Source organism: Geotrypetes seraphini, chromosome 3 (assembly GCF_902459505.1).
Source record: "Geotrypetes seraphini chromosome 3, aGeoSer1.1, whole genome shotgun sequence".
In the NCBI taxonomy this organism is placed as follows: Eukaryota; Metazoa; Chordata; class Amphibia; order Gymnophiona; family Dermophiidae; genus Geotrypetes; species Geotrypetes seraphini.
The window spans coordinates 185631053-185649821 of record NC_047086.1 but is presented as its reverse complement, the minus strand read 5'-3'; the positions used below and the strand labels follow the sequence as shown (position 1 = coordinate 185649821).

At 42.9% G+C, this 18769-nt stretch overlaps 1 protein-coding gene across 2 annotated transcripts in view; it reads left to right on the top strand.

Moving 5' to 3' along the window:
- Positions 1–18769, top strand: part of MAP3K12 (mitogen-activated protein kinase kinase kinase 12) — a 304527-nt gene that overhangs the window by 22868 nt on the left and 262890 nt on the right. For both annotated transcript variants that reach the window (XM_033938532.1, XM_033938529.1), the window contains exons 2-3: positions 238–352; positions 3594–3666. The gene's annotated coding sequence lies outside the window, so the exon portion shown is untranslated. The remainder of the gene's footprint in view (positions 1–237; positions 353–3593; positions 3667–18769) is intronic.

Sequence of the window (18769 nt, the reverse complement as noted above, 5' to 3'; positions counted from 1 at the left end):
CGGGAAAGGGAGACATTTTGCAAATAAATAAGTATTAGTGGGTGACATGAGAGAAAAGCTAAGGCAGCAAATCTGAACTGATTACTGCATTTATGGTCAGGAAGGATTTTCTTTTAAGTAAGGTACAGTATTGAATGCAATGGACAAAATGAAACCTTTTTCAATTGAAAGAGAATTCTAGAAGCAATAAGTCCTGATACTAAGCTGAAAGTAACTTAAGGAAATATTTCTTCACAGAAAAGGTGGTGGGTGCATGGAGCCTTGGAAGGTAGTGGATTCCAAAACAGTGACAGAACTGAAGAAGGCCTGAGGCTCCTTAGCTGCTGGGAAGTACAGACATTGCAACCGAAAGGTACATTAGTGTATAACGGTAGTTCTGTGCTCTTTCTACTTCACACATGAAAGCAGGTATTGCAAGAAGACAAAAAGCAGGAGGAAGTGCTGACTCTCTTAGGGCATGTAACACTATGTCTCCACAGGTACTACTATTTCTCAGGGGTATGGGATTATTACTGCACAGTAACGCCCGTGTATCACCAGTTTAAATAGGATGTATTTTCCACCACCAAAGAATTCATATTTGCCATTTTTCCTCTGATAAAGAAGGGGGGAAGGGGGTCTTGTGCACACTGTAATGTTAGCTTTGCAGCCCACCTTCTTCACCCAACTCCCTAAACTTGGGTTGTCAATCACAATGCTTCTGGGGCCTAGTCCTTACCTCCTGCTACCTTACGAATCACTGTTACTATGGCACTGGCTCAGTTTGAGTTGCCTGGATCCTGAGAACAGGAATTAAGCATCTCTTTCAACTGTAAAGACCTGTGAGACATCAGAGAAGGCTTAAGTGGTTGGGCAGGCTTAAGGGGATTTGCTCAGTCTTTTTAGTGTTTTGGGGGGGGAGGGGAGGACAGTGGAGTCTGAGCAGGCCTACTGTGTCAACATTGGGAGAGGGCATAACAGAAGGTAGGTAGGCACGTCAGGAGATCAGGGTCCTGAAAGCCTTGTGGTCTTAGCCATGTTGCAGGAAGCTCCCATGGTGACCCTGTGATGCAGGGTTGACATTTTACTTTTTTTCTATCTTTTTAACTACTTCCACCCTCCCCAATGGGGCTGATGGAATAAACTGTGCATTACAAATATTGCATTCTACTAACACATACACTAAATAACTTTTTACTCCTGAAGTAGTCAATTAATGGCAAGCAAATTACTGCAAAATTAAAAACTGTGTGATGACAGCTAAAACTGCCTACACTACCACAGTAACATACCATCATTTTCTGCATGGGGCACATTATTTTTTTTCTCCTTTCCTGTTAATACAAGAACCAATCTTTTCAATATTTAATGCAGAATTAAGATTAGCTCATGCAGTGACAGGAGAAAAAAAAAGACCCTTCCCTCCCTGAGGCAGTTATCTTTTTTTGGCAAACTGAGCCTTTATTTGCATTATGACATATCACTGAAGCTCATGTTTTTTCAGGATGGTGGTGATGAAGGCATAGGAATCAGCTCTGTGGGGACTGTGAGTGTCTGAGCACTCCCAGTATTGATCAAACTCCTTGACCATGTCCAGGGAGGGGTAATTTCCATTGTGTTTAGAACCTCCAATCATTTTGAAAAGTTGGCTTCTGGAGGCAGGAGCGAGTGGGAATCATTCCTGTTTTCCAAGATTAGAGTTACCAGACTTTACTATTGTAAAATTCGGACCTGTGGCCCCTGCCCCCTCCCAGGCCCGCCCAATTCCACTCAGCCCCACCCCATTCTGCCGAAGTCACGCCACAGCCTCACCCCCCCCCACCTCAACCTGTTCTCATGCTCGGAGCCACGTTGTGAGGGCATCTGCGCATGCGCTGGTGTGACGCGATGACATCACACACATGCAGGCATGTACAACTCTGTAGGCATGAGAAAGTTTATACACTAGGTTAATGCACTAGGAGATATGCCTAGTAGCTCATTATCTGCCTGATTTAAATAATTATGAACGTAATTTGCTTTTGAGTAGAATGGTTGGGATTCCCACACTAATGGCCACACACTAACTAGGAAATTAGTGACTGGGACCATTAATGACCATTAATAAAAGAAATAATATGTGGCCAATTTACAGCCATGCTATAAGTGGCCTCAGCATGTGGGAATTCCCTGTGCTACTGATACTGCAGGTCACCTTTTAAGGCTCCTTTTATTAAGGTGCGCTAGTGGTTTTAGCGCACGCTCAGTGCGCGCTACAATACCGCACGCGCTAAATGCTAATGCCTCCATAGAGCTTGCGTTAGTATTTTTTGTTTAGCGCATGGTTAGCGCACGCTAGAAACGCTAGCGCACCTTAGGAAAAGGAGCCTTAGTGCAGCTTAGTAAAAGGGCCCCTAAGGAGGGGGTTTAAGGAGGGACTTCCCTGAATCCCTCCTGTTAAATGCTGCCAAAACAAACCCTTTTTTCAGTGTTTATACAAAGCCAAAGTTGGCCTTTTGAAATGAGAAATACAGTACAGGTACATATATAATTTTTTGTTCTGCTCTAGTGCAGTCAAAACCATTGCTCCCCTTGCAATATTTTTCTAGGAGACACCTGCTTGGAGGACCGATAACAGAGGAGTCAGACTTGGACAGTTTGCTTAAGTCTACAGGCTTGCATGTTTGGTGATAACAAATAGGTAGACACCACATACGCCATGCCTAACCAAGCTGTAGCACTCCTAACAAGAAGGAGGCTTGGGTACGTGGGTAGAGAATGGCACGGTGACAAAATTCTTCACTGTTCCCAACCCCGCGGATAACTGCAGGAAACCATCTTCGTGTCATTCTTTAAGGAGAGAGGGAAGAATCGGAGTATGAATGGGCACAACCACTGACCCTCAAGCTTTGCTTTGAAGAATGCTGGTGTGAAAGGCCTGAGGTTGAAATAGACACTAAAAAATGACATGGGATTATTTCCCATGGTTATCCGCGGGGACGGAGACGGGGACGGTGATGAATTTTGTCACCGTGTCATTCTCTATACGTGAGCTCCCTCTGCCAGTGCCAGGATTGTGAGAATAAAGCTTTGAGAAAATGGGCCCCTCCCCCTTGATTCATTAGGTCAGCTGAACAGGCGGCTTCAGGAGGCGAAAATGATACTGCCTGCAGCATTCCAGAAAGGGTTACATGTCTAATTGAGAGGTGAGACTTGGAAAGATCCATTAATGTCCATTAGCCATCCACAGAGTTTTCCCAGAGGAGTGCATTGCAGTTGAAGAGAGGGAGGAGGGAACAGAGGAAAAACATACCCAGAATCAGACATCATTGTCTTGGACATGATAACATTTATGAAACTGTGAGGGTGAAGAAGAGGAAAACTAGGCATTTTGTGGGCAGAGTAGGAACTCAGAGAGGGTTCAACACAGATCCATTTGGATAAGTCAGTTCCGTCACAGGTCAGAGTACAGGATGATGCTGGGAATCAGATTTTTTGTGTATGCTAGCAGGAGTTTGTGTGATATGGCAAGTCAGCTGCAGGCCTCCTCATCTAAGACATGAGGAGAACAGGCCAGGGCTGTGGGAGAGCCGAGAGATCATCACTAACACACAGCTGTTTGCTCTGGTTATTAGGAGGGAAGATGAAGCCTCACCACAACCATCTCCTTCCATAGCATGATGCTTTCCTAAAGAAGAAATAGTTCCGGTAGGAAGAACATAACTTTTTATTTTATATGACTGTACCTGCATGCGCACAAAAATATATGTTTTTATAACTATGTGCATCTCTATAAATATAGTCAATAAAGTATGATGCTAATGAGAAGTGTAAGGCAGTCAGCAATGATGTCAAAAGTGCACACACACATACTCTCTCTCTCTCACCACAGAATAGGTGGACCACAAACAGCAGCAGTGCAAACTCTCCTCCCCTCACACACAGAAACATTAGGCAGATTGGTCAGTTGTTTATGGCAGTATTTCTCATCTCAGTCCTGGAGTACCCCCTTTGCCAGTCAGGTTTTCAAGATATCCACAATGAATAGGCATAAACTTGATTTGCATACACTGCCTCCATTATATGCATATTCATTGTGGATATCTCAAACTGAACCTTAGGTATGATCCAGCCCTGCAGAGACAGTCAGCATGGTGCCTTGAGATGGTGAACGTACACAGTCCCTGCCCTTTTCTGCATGGGTTTCCTGTTAAGACTAAAATCTATGAAGCTTTAATAATAATAATAATAACTTTATTCTTCTATACCGACACAATCTTGCGACTTCTAGGCGGTTTACAATCAAGAGAGCTGGACATTCAGCAAAACACAATATGCAGATATACATATGAAATACAGATAGCATAGACTTTAAGAAAGCAAGAATATAGAAATACAATTTGCTTAGCAAGAGTATAAGATGTACATTTTGGTAGGTAATGTTCGAGAGGACCTGTTTGGAATAAGCCGTATGTTTAGAAAATAACAACGAAAAATAACGATAATATAAAGATAATAGAGTATATGAATCACAGTTCCGTGTGATTCAGGTGGACTTAGGAGGGGGGGGATAAAGGTAAGGGGTGGTGGGAAGAGGTAAGGGGGGTAAAGGTAGGGGTAGGGGTAGGGGAGACCGTTCTTGGGGAGAGAGAGGGGAGAGCGGGTCAATTGTTTAGGTATTTCAGGAACAGGTATGTTTTTAGGCGCTTCCTAAATTCCCCGTAGGTAGTGGGCGAAAGCAGTTGATCTAGGTCTTTACCCCATAGGGCTACAAAAATCAGAGACAAATCCCACAGACTTGTGACTATTTGAAAAATATCAACACTCATTTAAAGCATACTCCATCCATGTCAAAATGTGCTCATAGTTGAACTCTTCACAGGATAACCATGAAGCTTTAGAAACAGATACAACCATTTGTCATTCTAATCATAGCACATATATCAATCTTGTCTTATGCAGAAAATATGCTGAAAACTCAACCTCGACACTGGACATGTTTCACTGCTGAATGCCTCAGGAAGTTGAGTGCCAAAATTTTTCATGTGTAACTTCTCTTAAAACATTGGCTGGAACTTTCAAAATGTACTTGCATAAACCAGCTGAAAACCCGACCTCAACACTGGCCGTGTTTCAATGCTGACTGCCTCAGGAAGTCGAGTGAAAAAAATTTTCATGCATAACTTCCAGCTGATGTTTTAAGAGAAGTTACACATGAAAAATTTTTGCAGTTGACTTCCTGAGGCAGCCAGCAGCGAAACAAAGCCAGTGTCGAGGTTTAGTTTTCAGCTGGTTTACACGATGAGGTAAGTACAGTTTTTTCAGACTAAACACAAATATATATATTTTCTGCACAAGACAAGATTGATATATGTGCTCTGATTAGATTGACAAATGGTTGTATTTGTTTCTAAAGCTTCATGGTTATCCTGTGAAGAGTTCAACTATGAGCACATTTTGACATGGATGGAGTATGCTTTAAATGAGTGTTGATATTTTTCAAATAGTCACAAGTCTGTGGGATTTGTCTCTGATTTTTATAATATTTTTTTCCTCCAGACTACACTTTATTCTTCATTTTCCCCATTTTTCTTTGGGTCAAGTCTAAAATCCATGCAGAGTACCCGAGGTTTGTGAGTTCGCACAGACACATAGGGTCCCTTGCTGGCTGCTTTGAATGAGAGGAAAAAGACAGAAGTGGACAAGGAAGGGTTGGAAGGAGAGAGGAGGACTTCTATTTGGTTTCCATCATCATCTGGAGTCATATGAATCTAAATGCTAAAAAGGAGTCATATTAGTTAACAGGGAAGCATTGAGTTAGAAGGACAAGCTTGCCTTTTTACGAATGATACAAAGGGCTGTAAGAGAGTACACCTCTGAGGGAGCATAGAGAATAATATCTAATGTAAGAAAGCTTGAGGGGTGGTTGAACGTTTAGCCGTTAAGATTCATAGAAACATATAAATATAGAAAAATGAAGGAAGATAAGACCATATGGCCTATCCAATCCTCATCCATACTATCTACTGTCCCTTCCTCTCCCTTAGAGATCCTATGTACTTGTCCCAGGCTTTCTTGAATTCAGATACAACCTTCTCCTCCACCAGGAGGCTGTTCCCCAGGGATTGGTCCTGTTCAATATGTTCATTTATCACCTCCTTTCTTCTGTTGGCCTTTCCTCTCCCTATGTACCCAAGCGTCCATCTAGCTTTCAGTATCACCTTTTCCACCTGTTTGGCTGCCTTAAGAATATCACATACAATCAAACCCCTCTTTCATGCGCAGAAGTACATTACTTCCTAAACTCTACTGCATCCTCAGAAACATGCAGGGTCGGGCATTTAGGATGAAGAAATCTGAGGGAGTGGTACACTGTTGGGGGGGGCGGGGGTCAGAAACTGTGGACTTCTTTTATTAATGTGTGTTAAGCAGTCAAGGTGGAAATTAGCTTGCATCTATGCTAACTGCAGTGGCATGACATTGAACATGCACTAATTCCTGCATTAATCGATCAGCACGGAATGGAATGAGGATCAGGTAAGAACAGCATCTAACACTTGATCTGTGGTCTGGTACTGCATGTTAACTGTTATCATAGTAGATAACACAAAGCAATTAACATCACCTTAGTAGGACAGAGATTCAGTCACTGTCAGACAAAATCTGTATGACTGCTGTAACAGGGAAAAGCATTGTTTCTAGATGTCAATTGGAGTGTCCTAATGTTAGAATCAGAATAGTGGTTTTGAAATGTTTTTCTTAGGACCCAGTTGGGGAAAAATATCACTAATGCTCCGTGATCCAAGCAATAGGACCATCTGATTTGAGTTTTAACAAATTAATGATTAAGGGCAGAAATATCTGGCAATAGCCACTTCACTTCTAGTAATAAGTAAAAATTAAATGTTGATGAGAACTTTATAAACCATTTTAAACACAGTTTAGCAGTGAAAAAGAAAAAGAGGATCCTGTTGAAATTCACTGGAGTTTAATTTGACAGTGTTGCTTACCTAGCAGCTCTACCCCTCACTCTTTATCTCATGTTCCATAAGGTTTTGTAGGCAATATTTCCTGGCCAGTTTTCAAGGAGAAAGTCTTAACTCCTGAGGATTGGTACAGATTCTGTCAGTAAATGTACACAATGACTTTGCAACTGCCAAAGTGCTTTGGAAATTGGGATGGACAGGGAGTAGACTCAGGAAACACAGAGAAATATTTATGTGTTCAATGATGGCTAATGCATCCTACAGTTTCCAGGTGGGGTGACAGTGATCAGAAGAGTAAGAAAATTTAAGGCGTCTTAGGATAGGCACAGAAGATCCTCAGGAGAAATCTGAGACTAGGCTGTCACTGTGTTGATGCATCAGAAATGTGCAGACTCGATGGTGCTTGGGATCATTTTTATTCTTTTTTTTTTCTGTGTACATTATGTGATAGCACATATGCAGTGTGCATCATGTATTTTTAGTGAGCATAAAAACATGTGATGCACATGTGTGTGTGTGGGGGGGGGGAGGCAAGAGGCACATCCTGTAGGCACCAGCACCTCTCTTTCTCTTTGTGCATCTTCCCTGCTGGCACTCCCTACTGGCGGCTCAGGGCCCTTCAGGAGGGCCTTCGCATATGCGTGAATGTCGATGCGATGACATCACACATGCGCATGATGTCATCGCATCGACGTCCACGCACTTCCGGATGCCTTGAGCCACGGCCACTATGTTTAGTGTGCTGTGACTCAACAAAGTTTGGGAGACACTGCTCTAGTGGGTGGTCAGGAAGAAGGTATGGTCATGTTGGGAGGGATCAGGAGTGGGGGTTGGAAGTGGGGATGGGGGGAGGAATATCAGCTGGGACCTGCATAAGTACATATAGAAAGTGGCTGGGGGAAGGACAGAGTACAGGCTCTCGATAATTCAGCTTCTTGTCTTGCAAGATCATCAGGTCTTTGAGAAAAATCTGACACCAGATATGATTCCCAGCTGGATGCTGGGGTTACAGCTCTGAGCTGACATCCCCGACCAGAGGCGCATTTGTGATTTAGAGAGGACTCAGTAAGAATACAGCTAAGTGTCAATGATTCTTATGCTGAGGAAGTGAAGGGAATGTGCTTGGATCTCAGACTGAATAATATCTCATAGCACTTATCAGTGACAGGCTGATATTCCACAGAGGAATCCTGCTGCCATTATAAACTGACAGATCGAAGCACCAGTCATCAGACACCAGAGGTAGAAATTTCATCCCCAGTGCTGCTGCTGCTTGATTTCCAATTGGTGGTTCTGCATTTTCCCCTGAAGCCAGGAACTGGAAGTTTAAAATAAAATCCCTTCATACATAGGTATGCCTTGCAGCTCAGCCCTACCCCATTTTGCAGATAGGCCACTTTTCCGTCCAACTTACAGGCCAAAGCTCAGAACTCCTGCGCTGTTCTGTACAGCGCAGGAGAATAACACAGGAACAGCGCTGAAAATTAGCTTCCTAATGTCCAACATGCAAATCATATGTGCACTATTAATGTTGAGCATCGGGAAGTTATTTTTTTGGAGCCTGCCTGGCTCAAGCGCATAAATCTGAGTGGTAAGCAAAGCACTTGTACACATGCCCAGTCAAACTGGGTTGCTGGGGGGAGCCAGGAGAGGACCATCCCATACTCGATAAAGCAGCACTGAAGGCCTGGTAGGAGGAGCTCATGATGCTGACAACTAAGGGTGGGGAGGGGGGGCGCAATGCTCAGCGACCCGAGCCCTGGATGTTTCCCACTGCAGTGCCATACAGAGGGGAAGTCTTACCACTTGCCTCTCTGCGGGAGGATCAGTAAGGATCCTCCCGCTGCACTGCTGGCTCGTGACTATATATCCACACAGGCTTTTGCATTATACCATTTTTATTGCGGTTTATACTAAACCTTATCAACCATGGACCCCTGAAGAAGGCGTGTTCTCTGAAATACGGACCGTGTTGGTCCCTTGGTTTGTAATAAGGTGATATCAGTAACTGCATTAATATTTGGTACAATATTAGTCTGCAGTATTTCTTTTGTTTTTTCTATAAAATGGTGTGCATAAATTCTAGTGTGCAGATCTCAAAAGGGGGCATGGCCAGGGGAGGGTCATGGGCAGATCATGGTCATTCCTAAAAATTAGGCGCACTGTTAGAGAACATGCCGGATCTTCGCACAACTTAGGCACAGGCATTTAGGCCTGGTTTTTACTGGCATAAATTCCTGCGCCTAAATGTAAGTCATGTGGATGGGCACCACCCGTGATTCAGTAAACAGTGTTTAACTCTGGAGACGGTTTATAGAATTAGCACTAAGCGCCAATCTTATCAGCACTGATTTTTTAGACATATGTAGGGAGTAATTCTGTAAAGTTGGCACAATTGTTTATGCACTGATTACATTTATAAATAGTGAGAATAATGGCATATACTTGCTTTTGTATGCACATTTGTGTGAAAATGCCAAAATACCACCTGCTACAAGGGGCTGCTGGAAAGTTCTCAGCCCACCCAAGAAGAGAATAATGTGGAGCCATGAATCTTGCAAGTTAGTCCACATTTTTCTTGACACTTTTCATTTCAGTGATATAAAATGAAACGAAAAGTGTCAAGTAAAGTGTGGAATAACTTGTAAGTTTCACTGCTCCACATTACTCTCTTCTTGGTTGGACTGAGAACTTTTCATCGGCCCCTCGTATTTTGTAAATTTTTATTTATTTATTTGGTTCATTTTATGTCCTGTCTTCCCTAACGAGCTCAGAACAAGTTACGTCCCTCTTATCTGGACCCTTTACCTTCACCGTCAACTCCCGACTCCATCCCTTCTTTCTTGCCGCACAGTATGCCTGGAACAGGCTGCCAGAGTCAATACGACATGCTCCGTCTCTAGCAGTATTCAAATCCAAACTAAAAGCCCACTTCTTTGAAGTTGCTTTCAACTCTTAACTCCCACTCACTGTTAGATATCTATATCCATTGTATCATTCCTTCTACCAGAAACTCCCCAACCCTGAGATGTCCTGTCTGTCTGTCCATATTAGATTGTAAGCTCTTCTGAGCAGGGACTGTCTATTGAATATTAAATGTACAGTGCTGCGTACACCTTTCAGCGCTATAGAAATGATAAGTAGTGGTAGTAGTAGTAGTACAAGGTTGATATACATAATGCATAGACAAACGGGTTATAAATTTACATGTGTACAGTACAGTTTGATCATCTTAGCACACATTTGATGGATGGGCACACACGTAGATGAAGCATGGCTAGGACTCACAGAATAGTTTAAGTTACACATGTATCTCTAGCATTTAGGCATGAGCACTTATACCGGAGCTTCCTTTCAGTTGAAAGAGACTCGTTTCCTGTGCCTTTATGCCATGTAAGTATTTAAATGTCTCTGTCATATTTCCCCTCTCCCACCTTTCTTCCAAAGTATACATATTGAGATCTTTAAGTTTATCCCTGTACACTATGATGAAAACTACTAGTAGCTGCCCTCTGGACCAACTTCTTCCTGTTAATATCTTTTTGAAGGTGTGTCTGTGGAATTGTACTCAGTACTCTAAATGAATGCAGAGGCTTTATCACCTCCTTTTTCCTGTTGGCCATTCCTCTTCCTATGCACCTGAATATCTTTCTTGCTTTCGCCTTCGCCTTTTCTGCCTATTTAGTAACCTTAAGGTCGTCACGTACAATCACACCCAAGTCCTGCTCCTCTTTTGTGCACAAAAAGTACTTCATCCCCTAAATTGAATCGCTCCCTCTTGTTTTTGCAACCTACATACCTTGTTTCCCTGAAAATAAGACCTATCCTGAAAATAAGCCCTAGCATGATTTTCGAAGTAGGTCTTAATATAAGCCCTACCCCAAAAGTAAGCCCGTCCTTGGAAGCCTAACCCGAATGTCCCTGGATTCACCGGCAGCAGCGAGTTCCCCCCACCCCCGCCGCACAGCTGAACCTCCGCTGACTCTCCCATCCGAACCCTGCCGACCCTCCGACTGTGAGACCTACAAAGATCAATGTAGGCAGCACTCTAAACAGGCTGCTTTATGTCCTTCTCCTTCCAGGGCATTCCCTCTGCCGCATCACTGATGATGTCATCTGTAACGTGGCGCAAGGAAAGCCCCAGCAGGAGAAGGCCACGAAGCAGCCTGTTTAGAGTGCTGCCGACCCTGCTCTTTGGAGAGAGGTATGTAGTTCTTGCGGTCAGTGGGGTTCGGATGGGAGGGAGAAATGGAAGGATGGGAGGGTCAACGGGGGTTCGGCTGCATGGCGGGGGGGGGGGTATGCTCAAGGGTTCTGCTGCACGGAAGGGAGGGATAGAAGCTGTGCAAGGGATCTGCTGCACGATGGATGAGAGGGAGGGATAGGAAGATGCTGTGCACAGTGAAAGGGTTCTGCTGCACAGGGGGATGGGAGGGAGAGATAGAAAGATTCTGCAGACTCAGAGGGAAGGCACAAGGGGATGGGTGAGAGGGGAGGAAAGATGCTGCACCTGTGGGGGACAGAAAGGAAAAAGGAAGAATTGAGGTAAAGGAAACAGAAACATAGAGTATGACGGCAGAAAAGGGCCGACAGCCCAACAAGTCTGCCCACTCAAGAACCCTCCCTCCCAACAAGTCTGCCTACTCAAGAACCCTTCCTCCCTGGAGTATCTACCGTTTAAGCATAACTCTGTAGCACTCCCACCTGTTTGTCCCATCGACTTTTGAAGTCGAGCACACTACTGGCCTCGACCACCTGGCGTGGAAAATCATTCCATCGATCAATCACCCGTTTGGCGAAGAAGTATTTCCTGCTGTCACCATGAAATCTTCCCCCCTTAAGTTTTAGCGGATGCCATCTTGTCGCCTTGGGACCCTTTTATAAAAAAGATTTCCTTCTCCACTTCAGTGTGACCCGTGATGTATTTGAATGTTTCTATCATGTCCCTCCTTTCTCTGAACTCCTCGAGAGAATATAAGCGCAGTCTGATCAGACGTTCTTCATATGGGATGTCTTTAAATCATGAGACCATCCTAGTGGCCATTCTCTGTATCGACTCCATTCTCTTCACATCCTTTTAATAATGTGGCCTCCAAAATTGGATACAGTACTCCAGGTGAGGTCTCACCATGGATCTGTATAACGGTAGTATGACTTCCGGCTATTGGCTGATAAAACTTCTGATGCAACCCAGCATTTGTCTGGCCTTTGCTGAAGCTTTCTCCACCTGATTGGCAGCTTTCATATCTTCCCGGATGAGAACTCCCAAGTCCCTTTCTGCAGTAGTTCTTGTTAAGCTTTCACCGTTCAAGGTGTATGTTCTGCATGGATTTCCACTCCCAAGGTGCATTACCTTACATTTTTTGGCATTAAAGTTTAGTTGCCAAGTACTGGACCATTGTTCCAATAAAAGCAGGTCCTGCTCCATGGTGTTGGGCCTGGTTGCGCTGTCAGGTTCTGTTGCCCTGTCCACAATGTTGCATAGTTTAGCATCATCGGCAAATAATGAAAGGGAGAGGTGATCATGTACATGAAAAAAATAAGACCTATCCCCAAAATAAGCCCTAGTGCATTTTTTGGGCCCAAAATTAATATTTATTTATTTATTCACTTTTCTATACTGTTCTCCCAGGTGAGCTCAGAACGGTTTACCTGAATTTATTCAGGTACTCAAGCATTTTTCCCTGTCTGTCCCGGCGGGCTTACAATCTACCTGGGGCAATGGGGGGACTAAGTGACTTGCCCAGGGTCACAAGGAGCAGTGTGGGTTTGAACCCACAACATCAGGGTGCTGAGGCTGTAGCTTTAACCACTGCACCACACAATCCCCTGTCTTATTTTTGGGGAAACACGGTAGTAACATAGTAAATGACGGCAGATAAAGACCTGAATGGTCTATCCAGTCTGCCCATTAGTTATACCTATTAAAAATACATGATTAAATTAGCTTGTTTCTTCTTTGATATTTCTGGGTCATAGACTGTAAAGTCCACCTGGTATTGTCCTAGGTTCTAAATGCTGAAGTTGCCATCCAAGCTCTCTCCAGCCTATCCAACCATCCTGTTTGCAGAATATCTACCGTAAAGTCTGGCCAGTAACATCCTCATGTTCCAAGTTAGTGAAGTTCCTATTGATGTCCTCCCCAGCCCAATCCTACACCAAATCACTAATATGGGACACAGACCATACAAGTCTGTCCAGTACCAGCCTTAGTTCTTTAATTTACAGCCTAAATGTGTGACTCTGCATTGTTAGCATTAAATCTTAGCTTCCAAATTCTGGACCAGCTTTCATGCTTCACTAGGTTCCTCCTCATGTTTGCCACACCATCAGGGGTGTTTATCCTATTGCAGCTATTGGTTTAGACAACCCTTCAACAATATCACTTACAAAAATGGTAAAAAGAACCGGCCCAAGAGCTGAACCTTGCAGCACACCACTGGTAACATCTCTTTCCTAAGAATGAGTTCCATTTATCACTACTCTCTGTCGCCTTCCACTCAACCAGTTTCTAACCTAATCTATTAAACAATCTTAATAAAGCTAAGAAGAATTATTGTGCTAATTAGATGGGTTCTATTAAATTATGTTTTAAAAATAGTTATTTGGTATATTTACTACTACTATTACTTATATTTAGAAGTGTTACATTCTGTACCACTTTAGATCTGGATAATAGTAATAATTTTCCTCTGGCTGGCACTTTAGCCCTTTACTTTGCTGATAAAATAATCAAATTAGATTGTCTATAATCCCTAATTAAGATGCATTAACTAATTTATCTGTTAATGACTTTTTTTTACAATAGCCATTCCTGCAGATATAATTTGGAATTCTCTTTCTATGATTACTGTTTCTAGAATTGCCTCTAAATTAGGCAAACTAGCTATGTCCTCTTGCTTACTTGATAACTGTCCATTTGAAAAAAAAGTAATCATTACAGTTACTCATTAAAGTAATATATTAGCTGTAATTAATATACTACTACCCAACACTGGCAATACTTGTTATTGTAGGACAGTAGTACCCCATAGTTAAAATGTAAAATCCTTTAGAAATTTATTGACATTGGCATCTAATGGTTTGATACATTATCAGAAATGGTACCATTTTATTATTCTTTCCAAACCAACAGGATGTTTGGGTATAGCTCCATTCAAACTGCCGTTCCCTTTCCCCTTCAGGTTGAAGACACACAAGACATGTAAACTCATACAGAAGAGAGGTGCTGAAAAGAATTTTCTGAGCCATGCCCCACATTCTTTTCCCTCTTGACTTTCAGCTTTAGAAGGTGTGCATTTTTGATATCTTTCTGTTTTATAGGGTACACAAAAAGATGCATTTCTGTTTCTATGGGGTTAATATTAAAAAAGGTTTAACCGGGCAGGCAAAGCTCCTGCTTTTGTTAACCCTTCTAAGTTGACCAGCCACAGATATTCAGCAGCATTTAATGGGTAAATCATCTAAGTTTGGGGTGGATTTTGGGTGGAGATATTGTTTGACCAGATAGCAGCGATATTCAGTTCACTAACCAGCTAAGTAAGTGAATAAAGTTAGAACAGTAAAAAGTCTGTCCTAACTTTGGGGTCCTTTTACTAAGGCGTGCTAGCTGTTTTAGTGTGCGCTAAATGCTAACGGTCCATAGACTTTAATGGCTAGCGTGCCTTAGTAAAAGGACCCCTTTATTTGCTGAGTTAATCAGGCACTGGCTGGTCTATCAGCTGTGACCACAGATACCCGGATATTCAGTGCTTGAAGCAGGATATGGCCCAGCATTGGTTATCTGTGTTTAGTTCTTCCTGTGGCGGCCAGTGGTTGACCGTCACCAGCTCAGTATTGACCCTTCTGTACTGCTAACAGAGAGACTGACTCCAATTAAGTTTTTTTTCACATATTTTTACTTCTAACTGGCGATAACATTTTCTATAGATTTGTGTGTGTTCTGCGTATGTGACAGAAAAAGGTTGGTTCTGGATAGGAGTTTACAGTAGTCTAGCTTGTTATGGGGTTTTTTTGTACTTCTTAATAGCATTCTCACCTTTTCATAGGTAGGATTTTATCATGTGAGTTCTGGAAATTAAGGCTGTTTTGTTATAGCAGGTTACTATAAATGTGCTGAGTTCAATGTTTAAAATTTTTCTCGATCCAGTGAACGTTGTAAAGAAATTGTATGTAAGAGGTCAAACTGTCTCTCTGGGGCAAATAATTCTCAGAAAATGTAACAGAATAGGAACAAATTTGCTGTGTGGGGAGGGGAGCGGAGGGAAGATAGATCAAAGTTGAAGATGGGCAAGTTCAGACTAGGAGATCCAGAAGAATAAGCTTCTCCCAATAACCTGACCCCCCTGCATTTCTATGGGAGAAGCAGTTCCAGCGAATACAGTTTTTTTGTCTGTCAAGAGGTAGGAGAGGGCAACTGGAGTGCCGGCGAGTGAAGAAAATCACTCGCGATATGCTCCAACCGCCTCTTCCTGTTACTAAAGTAAGGCTACACCAATCAGGAGCTGCTTTGACATGCAGCTCCTGATTGGTGTAGCCCAACTTTAGTACAGGAAGAGGCGGTCGGAGAATACCGCAAATTTGTGAGTCTGCAAATTCGCGAGGGAACACTGTATTACAAATTGATCTGTACCGTATTATTTAGTATTGTAAACTGCTTAATCCTCTTTTGTACGAGCGGCAAGTAAATAAATCCAATTCAATCCAGTCAAATAATTTGGGTGTTATACTTTCATATGGGAGAATTGATTGAGTATGGCTTTTATTTACCTAACAGTTCTCTTCTGGTCTAATATACTTGCAACTCAATCAGAACCATTTGGGATTTGACTCCATGAGCCTTTGTTCACATAATCCCCTTATTTTTCCCCTATTTAATGTTCTCCTTTCCCCTCCAAATATACTTAGTTGAGTCACTGCAGCAAACATCCTGGACCGAGACCAAATAGGTGGACTCTTCGAATCTTTATGACCATCTGGATCATCTAAGTGTCACTTCCATGCAGTGATCACAGTTTCTCCCCATCCTCTCCAGGGGCTGTGAAGAGTGCCTTTGTTATATTTCCACACCAGCCATTCTAGGGAGCAGAATTAGCAATCTTCAATTAAATGGCCACTTTCAACATGGCAGTACACAGCAGTTACCATTTGAGCTATTGGGCCATCACACTATCAAATAGTTATTCTTTCTAATTTAAAAGATTTTTGTAAATAAATTTTGTAAGGAATCATAAGAGTCCATCTGTCTGCCTTTCTCTCTGGCTATAAAATAACTCTACACAAATTTATTGGAACATGCATTAGGAAGACTGGGGAAATTATTTGACCCATCAATTTCGACTATGGGTCAGATCAGACTGTGGATTCTAGAGAAATATTGACCCTAGAATGGCTCAGTGCATTTCTGTGGGAGACAGCTATAGCTGCTACAACATAGAAACTTTGAAAAATTAGCAGTTAGAAAATTGCTCCTTTCAAATGGTACCTCCCCTCCCCTCTCCTGGTCATAGAAGTACACAAGGACTAATTCAGATATACATACTGACATATACCCCATACACATATGCCACTCCATTAAATTTTTGGAGAGTTATTTTGCCCCCAGGCAGACAGACATTTTTGACTGCTTATATATAATTGCTTTCCATCAGTCTGTTGTGTTAAGAACATAAGAATTGCCGCTGCTGGGTCAGACCAGTGGTCCATCGTACCCAGCAGTCCGCTCACGCGGCTGCCCTTTGGTCAAAGACCAGTGCCCTAACTGAGACTAGCCTTACCTGCGTACGTTCTGGTTCAGCAGGAACTTGTCTAACTTTGTCTTGAATCCCTGGAGGGTGTTTTCCCCTATAACTGACTCCGGAAGAGCGTTCCAGTTTTCTGCCACTCTCTGGATGAAGAAGAACTTCTTTATGTTTGTATAGAATCTGTCCCCTTTTAACTTTAGAGTGCCCTCTCGTTCTCTCTACGTTGGATAGGGTAAACAACCTGTCTTTATCTACTAAGTCTATTCCCTTCATTATCTTGAATGTTTCAATCATGTCCCCTCTCAGTCTCCTCTTTTCAACTCCTCTAGCCCCTTAACCATTTTAGTCGCTCTTCTCTGGACCCTTTCGAGTAGTACAATGGCCTTCTTCTTGTATGGCGACCAGTGCTGGATGCAGTATTCCAGGTGGGGGTGTACCATGGCCCCGTACAGCGGCATGATAACCTTCTCCGATCTGTTTGTGATCCCCTTCTTAATCATTCCTAGCATTCTGTTCGCCCTTTTTGCTGCCACTGTGCATTCGCGGACGGCTTCATTGACTTGTCTACCAGTACTCCCAAGTCTCTTTCCTGGGGGGGTCACTCCAAGTACTGTACCGGACATCCTGAAAATCCAGATATATGATGTCGACCGGGTCACCCTCGAAGAAGTGCAGTAAATTCGTCAAGCAAGATCTTCCTTTGCTGAAGCCGTGCTGGCTAGTCCTCATCAGATTGTGTTCGTCAAGGTGATCAATGATGCGGTCCTTTATCAGCGCCTCTACCATCTTTCCCGATACCGAGGTCAGACTCACCAGTCTGTAGTTTCCCAGATCTCCCCTTGACCCTTTCTTGAAGATCGGCGTAAAATTTGCCACTTTCCAGTCTTCCGGAATCCTTTCTGATTTGATCAATAGATTGGCTTTTAGTTGGAGCAGTCCAACTATAACCCTTTCAGTTTCTTGATTACCCTCGGATGGATGCTGTCTGGTCCCAGGGATTTATCATTTTTTAAGTCTTTCAATCTGCCTGTATACCTCTTCTAGACTGACCATCAACCCTGTCAGTTTCCCGTCTTCATTTCCTGCATATAGCCTGTCAGCTTCTGGTATATTGTATATATCCTCTTCGGTAAATACAGATGCAAAAAATGTGTTCAGTTTGTCGGCGATGGCTTTGTCCTCCTTTAGTACTTCCTTTATTCCATGATCATCCAACGGCCCCACCACTTCTTTCGCAGGTCATTTCCCCTTAATATATCGAAAGAACGGCTTGAAGTTTTTGGCCTCCTTAGCTATTTTTTCCTCATAGTCTCTTTTGGCCCCTCTTACCGCCTTATGGCACCTGCTTTGATGTTGTTTGTGCTTTTTCCAGTTTTTGTCCTTTTTTGTCCTTTTCCATTCCTTAAACAAAGTCTTCTTGTCTCTGATCACTTCCTTCACTGCTACAATGAGCCACACTGGTTCCTTGTTCTTTTTCCTCTTGGATCTCTTGTTGATACATGGTATATATAGATTTTGTGCCTCGGTGACTGTGTCCTTAAAAAGGGTCTATGCTTGCTCTAGCTTTTTTACAGTGCTTATTCTCTTCGTAATTCCCTTTTTGGAAGTTCAGTGCCGTGGCCATCGTTCTGGATCAATGTTTTGTCTCTTTGTCCAGGTTGAAGTGGATCATATTGTGATCACTGTTTCCCAGCGTCCCTTCTACTTCTACACCTTGCGCCGGTCCTCGTAGTCCATTTAGAATTAAGTCCAGAATTGCATTTCCTCTCGTATTTTCCTTGACAAGTTGTTCCAGGAAGCAATTGCCTACAGCATCCAGGAACTTGGTCACCCTACTGTAGTCGGAGGTGCCTAGGTTCCAGTCTATCCCTAGATAATTGAAGTCGCCCATGATAACTGCATTGCCTCCCTTGCAGTTGTGTTTAATCTCGTCCATCATTTCTTCATCAGTTTCTTCAGACTGCTCGGGGGGTCGGTAATAGATGCCAATCTTTGTTTCCGTTCCATTTGTTCCCGGTATTTTGGCTCATTGAGACTCTACCTTATTTTTCATTTCCGGCGTGTTCTCTCCGGTAGACTCGA